The sequence below is a fragment of the Myotis davidii genome, unplaced genomic scaffold (genome assembly GCF_000327345.1).
Source record: "Myotis davidii unplaced genomic scaffold, ASM32734v1 scaffold169, whole genome shotgun sequence".
Taxonomy (NCBI): Eukaryota; Metazoa; Chordata; class Mammalia; order Chiroptera; family Vespertilionidae; genus Myotis; species Myotis davidii.
Window position 1 is genome coordinate 370,588 of NW_006383005.1, and position 13,708 is coordinate 384,295.

Sequence of the window (13,708 nt, forward strand, 5' to 3'; positions counted from 1 at the left end):
TACGAAAATGACAGAACTATTCATGTATAGCCAATTGATTGTGACGTGCTTGTGGTCTGTGCCTGCTCAGAAAAACAAACAAACGAACAAACCGTTTTTCCAATTTTAAATAAATACTAAAGTCGAACGCCACTTTCTTGATCTTATTTCCTTGGCAAGGCCCAGCTGAGTAGGTGAAGAACCAAGCTTTGCCATTTGAGCCACTCTCCACGAGAGGAGCTGTGCCCTGCAGTTTTTCTGGGGTTCTCTGTAATGCAGCTTGACTCTTTTAGCTTGCCTCTCAGATACTAATTGCGAGCAGTCAGAGCTAAGTGTTGGGAAAGGCGAAGATGGACCGGGAGACCCACTGGCCAACAAGGTAGTGTAACGTTTTCATCCCTGATCCCGTGCTGCTGGGGGTGAGTGACCCCCAGCACTCAGTGCCTCCTCTCCCCGCTGGGAGGCTGGGCCTGACCCTCTCCCCGCTTCCTGTCGACCAGCAGGACGGTGGGTTCTAGCTTTTTCTTCTGCCAAGGACTGGCAGAGATGCCTTCCCTTGCTCATTTCATCTGGTCATTGTGGAAGTGTCACCCTCGGGGGGCTGGCTCACTGTGGGGTGGCAGTCTTGTGTGTGCCTAACATGGGGGTGTGGAAACATAAGAGAGGCCCACGTAAGGTAACAACAGAGCAGGTAGCTGGAAGCTCAGGTAAAGGACAGGCGTAGGAGTCAGGCCTCATGGGGGAGGGAGCCTTGGAGACTGGGTGGGTGCAGGTGTGCGGGGGCAGGCCTGCAGGCAGGAGAGCAGATCTGGGAGGGAACCTCTGAGCTAGGGCCAAGTTTGCCCACTTTGATTTCCTTCTGCTAAAGTGGGAGACAAAAGGTTCTATGTGGAATCCCACTTCCCTTTTCCAACATTAATTGAATACCTATTCTGTGCTAGGCACTGTGTTGGGCACTGGGGAACCAGGATGACTGAGCCCCCACCTCTGACCACAGTGGGGCAGCAGGAGGAATTTGTTCTAGCTGGTTCGGTGGATCAGGGAAGACCTCAGTGGATGGGCAGGTGGCCAAGACATGCCAGACAGAGGGAGTGCACAGCAAAGGGGTGGAGGGTTCAACACCAGGTGAGCGCAGGTCCTGGGGCAGCAGTTTGCTCAGGGAGGGTCAAGGCAGAGGCTGGACAGTGGCAGAGGCTGACACGGGAAGGCCTGGTGCCATGTGAGCGGGCAGTTGCTAACTGGGATCTCCATTTCATATACCCAGATTGCGCCCCACACCCTTGCATGCTCCCTGCCATCATGCTTCTCACCCACATAGCGGGCAACAAGTATAGGTCCTCTCTTGCTTTAGGCTAGGAGCTCTGGCTGGGTCTTTTATCCTATTGCTGGCCCCCAATTTCTTGGTTTGGGGGAGAAGGTTTGGTAGGAATCAATCAAGGGTCATACATATGAAAACCACCATATATTTGTTTTCTGGATTAACAGAAAAAGTTATACCCACCTGCCTGCCTTTGTATGAGGCAGAAAACAGAAAATACTGTTCAGTCTATAAACCATACATAAAAACATATTACAGTATATCATTCAGCTCTATTTTGACCAGTTAAAGATTGTTTTGATCAAAACCAGGGATTGAGAGAGGTGGAAAGAAAGACAAGAGAGAGGTAGAAATAGAAGCAGAGAGAGAGGAAAAACACATAAATGAAGACACAGAGAATAGCCCGAGAGAAGGTGAGACACACTCAGAACCAGAAAGAGGACAGGAGTTGACAACAGAGAAAGCAGGAGGGTGGGGAGCCCGGCTACCTCTCCCTTTGCAGCCCAGCAGGCAGGGTTCTCCCAGAGCCTCAGCCCGCACCCCTCACCATGCTGGCTGATGCTGCCCGAAGCCCAGGAGGTGGATCCATACTCATTACTGACACCACCTCCCTAAACCAGCAAACAGGACTAAAATCAGCCCTCTAGTTTTAAAATAGTTCAATATTACTAAACTAGTTATGTGTTTTTTAATTCTTCCTTAGTGTTTGTGTGTTCTTAGTGAAACTCTTCCCTCGGTGTTTTTGTTTTGTTTTGTTTTGTTTTTCATTTGGGTTAAAAATTTATGACCTTCTTCTCATAGATTTGGGGAGTGTCAAGTCCCATTTCACAAAGCCTGGGACACCCCCCGACCACCACCACCACCCTTACCATGGCTTCCTGGTTTCAAGTTCCTTTTACTGCTAAAATGTCTTAAAGCAGTACATTTTTAGGACCACAGATATAAAAACATTTATTTCAGGATGTAGCCCCTGGACCATCTACAGTTAAGGCAAGGCCCTACCCTAGACCAGCCTGAGACCAGCAGGGTTTGGCAGCTGTTTCAACTGAATGGGGCCAACCCCCTCCTAGGCTCCACTCTTGCAGAACCAGACACCTCCTCCATCCCACTGCCACTGGATGCGGAGATCCCTCTAACACCTAGACCATCCCAGGATACCTATAATGCCAGTTAACGTCATTATATACGGGCATGCCCCGTTTTATTGCGCTCCACTTCATCGTACTTCACAAATACTGCATTTTTTTTTTTTTTTTTTACAAATTGAAAGTAAGACCCTCCACCAGCAAAAAGATTGAGACTCACTTTATTACAATGCTCACTTCACTGTGGTGGTCTGGAGTAAAAGCATTATCTCCAAGGTACACCTGCCTGGGTTTTATTATTTATCGTGTGACCGCTGGTGAACATTGGCAGTGCACTTAGTTACCAGTTTCATGGCTGGAAATCAGTGCCGACTCTGCAACCTTGCCTCCCTACCCTCTTTGAGCCTACGTCCTCAATACAGAGACACTAATACCCACCTCAGAGCAGAGGAATGAGGATGCAGTGACACAATGGCTATAGGGAACCCAGAGTGGACACTAAATACAGGTCCTTTCAGACCCCTCCCCTTCCCTTTACAATACTCGCAGGGTCTGTGTTCACTATTAACGATGAGTACTCTCTGACAAAGCATGCAGTTGGGCAAACAATCGGATTAGGAATTCCAGCTATTGAATCACCTTGAGTCCACAGACTTAAACAATAGGATTCTGACCATTTATATTCTTGGATTGCTCACAGAGTATTTCTTTCTGTGCTATTCTATTGACCCCTCCTAACGTTGTGGAGCAGGTGTTTGCCAGGTAGCAGACGGCAAAGGGAAGTCAGCCTGCAGCGAATCAGGTTGCAGACAAGCTGGACTCATGCCGACATAGTCTGGTCAAGACGTACAGGCCCTCCAGACGTCTCACCTAGATCCTCTTTCAATCTTGGGACCCAGATGTAAACAGGGGAAATAGGATTTGACCAGGGGTTCACACACAACCGGCTCAGACATCCTGACTGAATTGACCACTTGTCTCAGCCAAATACACCGGTTTTCCCCTTCAGGTACTAAATTGACTGGGTGACTAACATGCATGGTTATTGAATACAGAATGATCCAATGAATTTGCATTCATAAGAAATATCCTTGGTACAGGAGATACCGAGATGAAACTGGTGTCCATTGCCTGAGGCATTGGGTCAGACAGCACCTTTTTGTGCATTGTATTTCAAACAGTGGAAGTGAGCTTAACTCTCTGGCCCTTGTCCTCATATAACTGGCCCTCCATCACTTGTGAACTTGGCATTGTATTTTAACTACCTCAACCCAGACACCTTTTCTGGGGCCAAGGGAACTTCAGATGCTGAGAGAAGGACATGACTGGTTTAAGCTGCCAGAGGGGTCTTTAGAACATGCAAATCTGACCATATCACACCCTGCTTTCCACCATCCGGGGGCTCCCGGCGGCCTGCGGAGCTTCCTGTCCCCCAGTGCACCATGCTGCTTCTCACCTCCATGCCTTCCCCGCGCCGCCCCGCCTGCTCAGATTGCCCTTCTGCTTCTCCACCCGGCTAACTCATCCTTCAAGACTCCGCTCAGGGGACAGCTCCAGGAGGCCTTTCCTGCACCTCCCAGGCTGGGTAAGATGCTCCCTGTGTGTCTTCTTCATGGAACTTACCACATGAACTGTGTCACCTGCTCGTGTGTGTGTGTGTGTGCGTGTGTGTCCCACTGACTGTGCTCCCCCCAGGCAAGGACCAGATCCTTCAGTTCACCTTTGTAGCCCTCGGCTCTGGCCCCAAAGCCTACCACAGAGAATGCCTTCTAAAGTGTTCATGGAATGAATAATGAGTGAAGGAATGAGTGATGACATTCACCATCTGCCTCCATATTCACTATGGTGCCTCCATAAGGCTTTATTTTGCCTAATAACTGGCCCTGCTCATATCAAAGAGGTGGTTTCCAGAGAGGTCACAGCAATAGCAAAGCACAGAGCAGTCCACAGCTGGCTCTATAATGCCCAGCCTGCTTCTGTACTTCACGTAGCCGCTTTTTCTAAACAGTCCTGACTTCAGAAAACCACGGACTCTTGGTTATACGGTCATCTTAAAAGGGTGACTAGTCCCACCCCCTGCCCAGTGCAGAGCTCCCAACTCCAGAGAGGCATCACTCAGGGCCAAGGCTTAGGAAGAAGGGCTGAGAGTTAGAACCAACAGGCCTGGTTCTAAATCCATGCTCTACTATTTACTAGCTTGGCTTTGTTTCTTTGAGCCTCAAAGAGATAATAATAATAACACAAGTATTCATCACTATCTAAATCTATTTGTTTCTCAAATTCAAAACGTCTGAGTTTGGTCAGCAAGGGATGCAGCATTATTCGAACCTGTTTGGTCCCTGAGTTTGAGAGGGCAGGTGGATACCTGTTTGTGATTCACAGGACTGGTCAGATAGCCCAGTGAGAATGCCTGTGAAAGTCCTCTGTAGACTGTAAAGTGGCAATAGTTCACATAAGGGTCGTTTTGCTGACCACCACTTCCCAGTTTCTTACCGTCCTTGGGCCCAATGGTGTGGTAGCTGGAGCGACATCTGGCAGATCCACTCCTTCTGCCACACAGCAGCCTGAGAGAAAGCCCATCTAGTGTGGCTCTTGCTGCCCTGTCTCGTCCCCAGCCCTTCCCCTGGCCCCTCGTCTCTGAGCACAGCCTATAAATCACCCGGTACAGATTCCATTTCTGCAATTACACGTTCATTTTCATTGATCCCCTCTGGACACATGGAGCCAATTTTGATTAATTGCTCAAGATCCCATCCTTTGCTTTAGGTGAGGTGGGAGGAAAGAACAGAAATTGATTTGCAAGTTCCCAGGAGCACAGAGCTAGACATGAACTGAACCATTACTGTCTGGTTGCCTTAGTCTAGCCCTTTGCATTTTAAAAAGGGTCATTAGCAGGATTACCAGATTCTTGGCAGCTCATTGAGACAGTCAGCTATGCCCTTGACTTTGCCTTCTTGGTGTTAAAACAACCAAAGATGCTTCCTAAAATATTTATTATACAAGTGGGAATTTATTCAGTTCTTCTTAGGAGGTTATATCTAGAAAAGTTATTTAACAGCAAAAAGGACTACAGCAACAGTAGCACAGAGCAGAAAACACAGCCATCGAGCCGCTTGGTGAGGCCATTTCTCTGAGCTTAGGGAGAACGCCCGCCTGCAGGGAGCCTGGGCTGGTGGAGGAAAATCCGAACCAGGAATCTGACCAGGTCTCTGGCTCCACTTTTGTAAAATGCAGGTTGGCACAGCTTACCGGGAGAGAACAAACATTTACGTGGCCTTTACACACTTGTTCTCATTTAATCCTCACCCTAGGGCTAGAGTCTGTAGGTATCATCCCCATATATACATAAAGAAATCAAGGACTCAGTAAGTAAATGACAAAGTCACACAACTTGTAAGTTGTGAACCGGGCTTTGAAGCCAAATTTGTGTGACTAAAACCCATTCTTGGTCCAGTCCCTGGGGCCATCCGTCCGTGGGATCCCTGTTATAAAGAAGATGGGCAGCCTCCTGAAGTAGCAGTCGCTTCATCCTGTCCCTTTGCTCCAAAACTTTTGATGACTCTAACTACTCTTGTCTATGAAAAATGAGTCAGAAAAGGAGACATATATAATACCTTAATCAGTAAAGAATGTTTAAAAAGAATTAAAAAGAAAAATGAGTCAGATGAAGGTCATAGATGCTGAGTTGGTCAGCAGTTACCTCACCCCAACCTCCCAGCCCCCTTGCCAAAACTAAGCCTTGTGTGGCAGCATTTTCCCTAGCTGTGGTCCTAGTTGCTCTTCCTGTGCAGTGAGGCCGTGGGCTGGTAGACCCATTGGCAGCCGTACAGGTAGGGCTCACAGGTGTGGGCGTGGATGGCACTCTCAGACCAGGGTGCTGCTCCTTTCTGGGACTAGTTCTTTGCCAGGGTCTGCTGACCGCTAGGAGGTAACCCTTGGGGCAGAGGGCAGGGGGTGGGGGCTCCTTGGGTAGCGGATACAGGAAGGGCAGGGGCAAAGGACTGGTTGTTCGAGGCCTTGGGTAGTAGATACAGGAAGGGCAGAGGCAAAGGAGGCACTCTCTCAGGAGATGCAGTTGGGATCTCAGAGCTGGGGCCTGCGGAGGTCAGTGGCTCCGACCTCCTGCACCAGGCAAAGCCAGCCGGGCTGCTCTCAGGCCAGACCCAGTTCAGAGGTCTGCAGACCAATTTGGAACCTCTGTAGCTGAGGTCACACCCATGAGGGATATTGTTACAGAGAGGAAAGAGCTTGACTGGAAGTCTGTCATCCTCGTTTAGGGACTTGACCTGGCCACAACCTCAGTATGTGACCTTAGGCAACTTGCTTCCCCTTCCTGAGTCTCATTTCCACCCATAAGTGGGGGTGCGGGCGACCCCTGTCTGCCTCGCCGGCAGGGCTGCTGTGAGAATCCAGGGTGCACATTGCATACGAAGTCCTGTCAGAAAACCATAAAGAAGTTAGTTGGGGAGGATAAAAGGGCGCCGAGGCCGTTAAAACAAGGAAATCTTTTGTGTCATGTGAATGTGGTGCTTAGAATGTGATCTTGTGCAAGTTCTTTCTTCAGCTTCTCCTTTAGGATGGAAGTGTCAGTGTCTGCCCGCCCCGGGCCAGAGCTCGCTGCCTCTCCACTCCTATCCAATGGCTGGGCACAGAGCAGGCACCTGCTAAATGTTTGTGGAAGGGGGAGGGGAGAAAGGTGAGGGATGCAGGGAAGGACAGCCAAGAAGGATACAGCAGATGTGGTTTCTGCCCTCTAAGAGCCCCCATCTGGAGAGGCAGCTACTCAACAGTTGGCCACTCCTCTGATGGGGCTGCTGTGAGAGGGTGAGGGGATAGGGGATGCGCCGAGGGAACACAGGACAAGGAGGACCCGATCCTGTGGCTGGAGGGTAGGGTGAGTTCACCAAGGAAGTAACACTGGAACCAACTCTTCAGTCGCTGAGGAGGAGTGGGTTGGACAGCTGCACTGAGAGCAAGCTAAAGAGACCCCAGGGCAGGGCTGTGTGTCCCGCCTAGAGGACTTCTCCAGCAGGGCCGTCCTTGCCCCTGACGAGACCCTGGAGCAGGGCTCCTCAAACTTTTTAAACAGGGGGCCAGTTCACTGTCCCTCAGACCGTTGGAGGGCCGGGCTATAGTTTAAAAAATAAACTATGAACAAATTCCTATGCACACTGCACATATCTTATTTTGAAGTAAAAAAATAAAACAGGAACAAATACAATATTTGTATTTGCATGTGGCCCGCGGGCCGTAGCTTGAGGACCCCTGCCCTGGAGGGACCTTGGGCCTCCCTAGTTGAAGAGACACAGGCTGGGGAAGGCTCAGGGCCAGGGCTGACGGTGGTGCGGGCGCTCTGATCGCTTTTGAGTGCCCACGGTGTGGCTTACAGGTCTGTCTCCCTGCTCCACACAGGGCGACCCTCGGGTCAGGGCCCCAGCCTCAGTCACTCCGGGCCTAACACAGACTTTGTCCAGTGAATGGATAAAAGAGAAAAAAATAAAATAGAACAGAGAAAAAGCTACACATCAGCCATCGGTACTCCCACTTATGTCTGCCAGGTACTGCTACGAGCCAGACACTAGATAATGGTGAGGCAAAGAGGAACAAAACCTAGCCCACGATCTGGGGGATTGGCAGGTAGTTGCCAAGCACCATGATAATTGCTGCAGCAGAGGCTAAGGCGGAGCCCTGTGGGAGAGCCAGGCGGAAGCGAGAGCTCTTGCTTCGAGAACGCCTTGTCTCCCGCAGATTCTTTATAAGAATAATGAGCCTTTCGAAGATGGTTTCCTAGGCACTCCCCCTGGGGTCTCTGTGGTTTCCATAACTGCGTTTGAAGCTTTGGTTGTGTCTGAGAAATGTGGATGCCTGAACAGGGTGGCAGACAAGAGGAGAGAGAAAACATAAAACTGCCCTGTCTACTGTCCCCCCACCCCATCCCCACCGCCACCTCCTGCCAGAGCCCCTAAGTGGCCTGGGTCTGGCTCAGTGCGGGAGAGTCGCTTGCCCCCTGGGCATGGTTTCCCATCTATAGAGTAACACAGTTAGGCCGCTAAGTCCCTCGTAGGAACTAACGTTTACAAAACATCACCCGTATTCCATGGGTTATGCCACGAGCGTTCATGTAAACGAATCCTCCCCAGAAGGTGGGCACTGTGATCTCAGTTTATAGATTACGGAAACTGAGGCCTCGAGCCTGGCACGCCCATGATAACATCCATGGCTATGAAGGAGCTGGGTCAGAATCCAAACCCAGCTCTTCCGGCCTGAAGTCCAGTCAGTGTGCTTGCTCCTCCAGCAGGCTGTCCTTTGCATGATAAGAAGTGATCTATGTGAAACACCTAGCAATGCGCCTGGCATGTGCTTATTGCTCAGGAAGTATGAGTTTCTTGCAGGCTCTGGAGGCGGGATTCAAGGACAGGGTCCACAGGCCCCTCATTTCTGAACGTGGCCCTACGGCAGGAGCACGGCCCAAGCTCTGGGCGGCTTTGATGCTCCATCAGGAGACCATCAAGGGAGAAAACCCCCACATGGTTGATTATGGGGTTAGAATTGTGTGCAAGGGCAGGAGTCAATGGGAGGAAAGGAAGCCCTTTCTGCAGATAGTCTGGGGCAGGGCTCGATGATCCAGCTTCCAGACTCTGATAAAGCACGGATCCAAAGTCAGTGTGTGTGTACCCAGGGGGCATCCCTGTCTCCATGGAAACGAGAGGAAGGGCAGAAAATCAAGTTCTTAAGACTCAGGGTGTCTCGTGTAATCTGGAAATATTGCATTTTGCAAATAGCACAGAGCCTGGCACAGAATAGAATCTCATTTACTCATTCATTGACCAGGTATTTATTTAGTCAGGGTCTTCCCTGAGCCAGGTACTGTTTTAAGTAGAGAATACAGTGATATGCAGATATGTGACATTGTCCTGCCCTCTGAATGCTTCAATCTGGTAGGGGAAACATTAATGCAGAAGAATGAAGTAATTCACTGTGCGAAAGGGTATGAAAGAAAGGGACGCGGAGAGCCTGTAGCAGGGGACCTGGTCACATCTGTGGGTCAGGGAAGGCTTCCCTGGGAATGTGCTCTAGGGAGCTGGGAGATGGAGGATGAGTAGGCATTAACCAATTGATGAAGGAGCAAGAGAATGTTCCAGGAGTGGCAACATGTGCTAAGCCATAAATGGACAGGAGCAGGGCAGACTGAGCAGCTGAACAAAGACCTGCGAGGCTGGGGCACAGGCGCTGGGAAGGAGGGGGAGCAGGCCGGTCAGCCAGGTGGGGTATGTAACAGGTTTTACTCTTTATTCTGAGAGCAAGGAGAAGCCACTGGAGGGTTGTAAGCAGGGAAGGGATATGCTTTTTTGAAAGATGATTCTGATTTCTGTATGAAAAATGAATTGGATGAGGAGCAGGAGATACTAGTTAGGAAGTCCACAGAAATAAGGGCACAGTGCGGGAGGGGAAGGGAGGGCGGGAAAGAAATGGGGCCATTCAAGAGATATATGTTGGGAGCTGGAACAGATGGTTCTTGATAGTTGGGTGGAGGTTTTGAGGGGAGGAAGGTCTTCAGAGTGACTCTGGGTTTCTGGCTGGGGCCACGGGGTAGCTGAGGAACCAGGTTTCAGCAACAATAATTTGTGACTTTTTCCATTTGACCTTTTTTGTTCCAGGTACTGTGCTGGGCATTGGGGCTGCAGGCCATGAGGATGGCCCCGGCCTTCAGGGAGCTCATGATCTAATGCGGGAGACCTGTAATGTCATGGGGGGGGCCCTATGAATGTGGGGAGAGACTGTAAAGTGGTGCTGCTGTAAGGGAGATATGGACAAAACCCATGTGGAGAGATGCATCCAGGAGGCCTGGTGAAGAAGTGGAATCTGAGCCAAGCCATCAAGGATAGACAGGGAAAAGTTGATGAAAGAGAGCAGTCCAGGTAGCAGGCACAAAGAAATGAAAACAGTGGCCAGAGGACAGTGCAAGGAGGGTAAGGCTGCAAGGCTGGCCTCTACCTGCCCTGTCTTCCTCCAGGGCTGCCATGAGGGTCCAGTGTGTGAGCATTTAGTAAACTGTTACTAGCTATTATAGTACTGGACTTATTCATGCGATGCCCCAAAGCACTTCACAAATAATCAAGAATTATGATTTCAGATGATAGTCCCTGACATGTGTACTGTTATCCCCATTCTACAGATGGGGAAACTGAGAGCTATTGTGGTGGAGTAATTGCCCAAGACCTTTCAGGCAATAAGCAGCACGGAGCTGAGACAAACCCAGCAGGCCATTTTAGTCTCTGAGAGGGTACACAGGCTGGGAGGAGAGGGTCTGTGTCATATGCTGCCTTGAAAAGATTTGCATGTGGCTCAAGTTGCCAGATTTGGTTGTGCAGGTTGGGCCATGCCCAAGGACAACTGGCCTGTGGGCTGCGTGGGCCTGAATCCAGCCCATCTCCACTGACCAACCATGTGCCCAGTCCCCCTCCCCCGGGGCACAGCTTTGTCTCCTTCACACAGAGGGCACTGTGAGTGCTGCTTTTGCCAGCCTTACTGCGAGTGGTGGGGCATTTAACAGCTGGGACACTGACAGGCAGGGTGGAACCAAGTAGTGGCCAGTAGCATCAGTGAGAGTTTTATGTTGTCCTTGAGGGCGGTTTTGTTCATAGGAAAACCAACTGAGGTTTTAAAAACGAATGCTTGGTTTTAAAAACGAATGCTGTGGTTTTACAAACGAATGCTTGCCCAGTCGGTGTGGCTTGGTGGTTGAGCATCGACCCATGAACCAGGCAACCACAGTTTGATTCCCGGTCGTGGAACACACCTGGGTTGCAGGCTCAATCCCCAGTAGGGGGCGTGCAGGAGGCAGCCAATCAATGATTCTCTCTCACCATTGATGCTTCTATTCCTCTCTCCCTTCCTCTCTGAAATCAATTAAAAATAGTAATAATAAAAATAAAAATGAATGCTTAATAGGTCAAAGTAATATTTAAAAATCTAGTAAATTTTAATCAAAACATTTTAAGGGGGATTTTATAACTTAATTGCCCTGAATAATTTAAATTAACTTAGAAATAATTTAAAATAAACTAAGCTTAAAATATGAAAACTATTGGATTGTCATAAAAGTTTCATCATTGTTTACAAAATTTATAGAAGTGCCTTATATCTTTCCATTTAAAATCACAAGTCTAAATGATTCCATTGCACATTTTATATTGGAACCACAAAGCTAATCTGTTACATATTCTAATATGCCAAATTATTTTAAATATTACAAATACTTTCAAACTAACTCTACACGGATTCTTCCTAAACATAGTACCAAAAAAAGGTAAAACTATAGATTTCATTTAATTTACCATTTCTAATACTAATTCTAAACCTTCCCATGACCAGAAACACTCGCTAAAGAAACAAATTTACTCAGCAAAGCGATGTGATATTTGCTTATTTTACTAAGCAAAATATCCAAGCAAATTTTGAGTTAGTTTACAACTCGCTAAGCATACTCACTAAATACAATTTGGGTGTGACCTGAGAGCGACTGCGGCACTCAGGGAAGTGTATTCGGTGACTCCACTGTGGAGCTGGCCCTCCTTTTACCCTCCATGGCATCAGAGGATGCTGAGTCCATGCCCTGCCAATGGAGTAGGTTTTGCAACCCAAGCCCCTAAGATCAAGTCAAGCTCTGGTCACCTTTTTTGTCTCCTGTCTCAGCCTGATCACTCTGCAGGATGAGCCCACCCAGGCCATTCATTACCTGAGAAGGTTCATCTAATCAATTTCCTGCTGGATTCAATTCTGAATTAGGTTTTTACTTTCCCTCTCTGGCCATCCACCAAGCTCTAGAAGTATTTTCATCCCACCCTTGGGTTCTGTATGCCTCTGGTGGCCTTGCTGGCTCTCTCCACAAACACTAAGGTCTCGCTGATGGTGGCCAGCTGTGTCCATCTGGCCAGAGCAGCTGTGCTCTGTGTCGTGCTGAGCCAGGAAGCCACCCTGGCTTCTCTCCATCCACTGTGATGCTTAGAGACGTCAAGAGGGACTAGATGATAGGCTGCCTGTGCTGCCGTGTACGCTGCCGCTGAGAGATGTCAGTCTCCTGGAAGCTCAAGATTCTAACCAGTAAGAAGCTTCTGAGTCAGGATGGCAAGTCCGAATTTTAAAAGTCCAACCACGTGTAACTTTACTTCTAAGTAAATAGGAGAGTAATTGTAATATTATATAGCAATGTCATGGTACATGATCTCTAATCATCATAAATTTCTAAATAAATATCATTATGTCCAATGACATAGACGACAAACTTAAGGTCCAGAGAGATGAAACCATAGTGAGCTAAGAAAGTGTTACCAAGTAGAGGTCTTATTGGACCAGCTTTAATGAGCAAGTAAGACATTGTCCTAAAAGCCAATAGGAACTATTAAAATGCTAAAGTGGTTTTAACCTTAAAGACTTCAGTGGCCACAAAGTATAATGAGCACCTACTAAGTGCCAGGCACTATAGGGGAACGAAACCAGGTTCCAGAAGACAGACTAGGGGTCACGCAGATCCTCGAACTTTCCATAGCACTTGCCCTCTCTGGACCTCAGTCTCACCCTCTGACAAGTAAGGGTGATAAAACCCTCCCTGCATACTTAGCAGGGCTGCTGGGTTGCTGCAATGAGCTATGGAGAGCAGTGATTTAGAAAGTGGAATGAACTGGGTGGAATGAGCAAGGGCTGTGACACTGGGTAGTGGCCACTCCTGAGTGGTGACTTTCAGCCCGGCCTGCAAGGAAGGAGTGTGCATTCTAAACCAGCCTGGCATGTCTGAATGGGGCAATGTTTGCCCTTGGTGTCAGTGATGCCACCTGCTCTCCACCATGTGGGTGGGTCAAGGGATGGGGTGAGGTAGTGAGGTAGATGAAACAGCCTGTGAGGAGTCTGGTGAGGCTTGGGTTCTTGGCTACAGGGAAATCAGTCCCAGAGCCTTGGAGTAAAAGTGGACAAGGGCCCAGGTAGAGTAGAAGGAGCCGGAAGTGCGGTGCAGCGAGGGGAGTCCCAGCCCGTCATCTAGCAAAGGTGCAGCAATAGCAGTGGCACAGGCAACGATGGGGTACATTGTCCATAGAGAATTTAAAAGCAGTAATAAAACCAATTAGAAGCTGGTCTGCTCATTATTATCACCATGTGCTGGCTGTTCTAAACAATGTCAGTGATAAAAACACCTTTCTGTTTGCAAGGGATGGGGGGTGGGGGACATTCCCACTGCCCTCTTTCCTGGCATGCCACAGGCCCCTAGCCCCTCCCCACAGTTAGCCCTTAACAAGGGGCTCAGGAAGCAGAAGGCCACGAGGACAGGGAA

The 13,708-nt window shown here is 49.0% G+C and overlaps 1 protein-coding gene across 1 annotated transcript in view; it reads left to right on the plus strand.

Annotated features, from left to right (window-relative positions):
• The window catches only part of MAP6 (microtubule associated protein 6), a gene marked incomplete at its 5' end in the record, with an annotated part of 76,995 nt that overhangs the window by 61,555 nt on the left and 1,732 nt on the right, over nucleotides 1–13,708 (plus strand). The window lies entirely within an intron of this gene.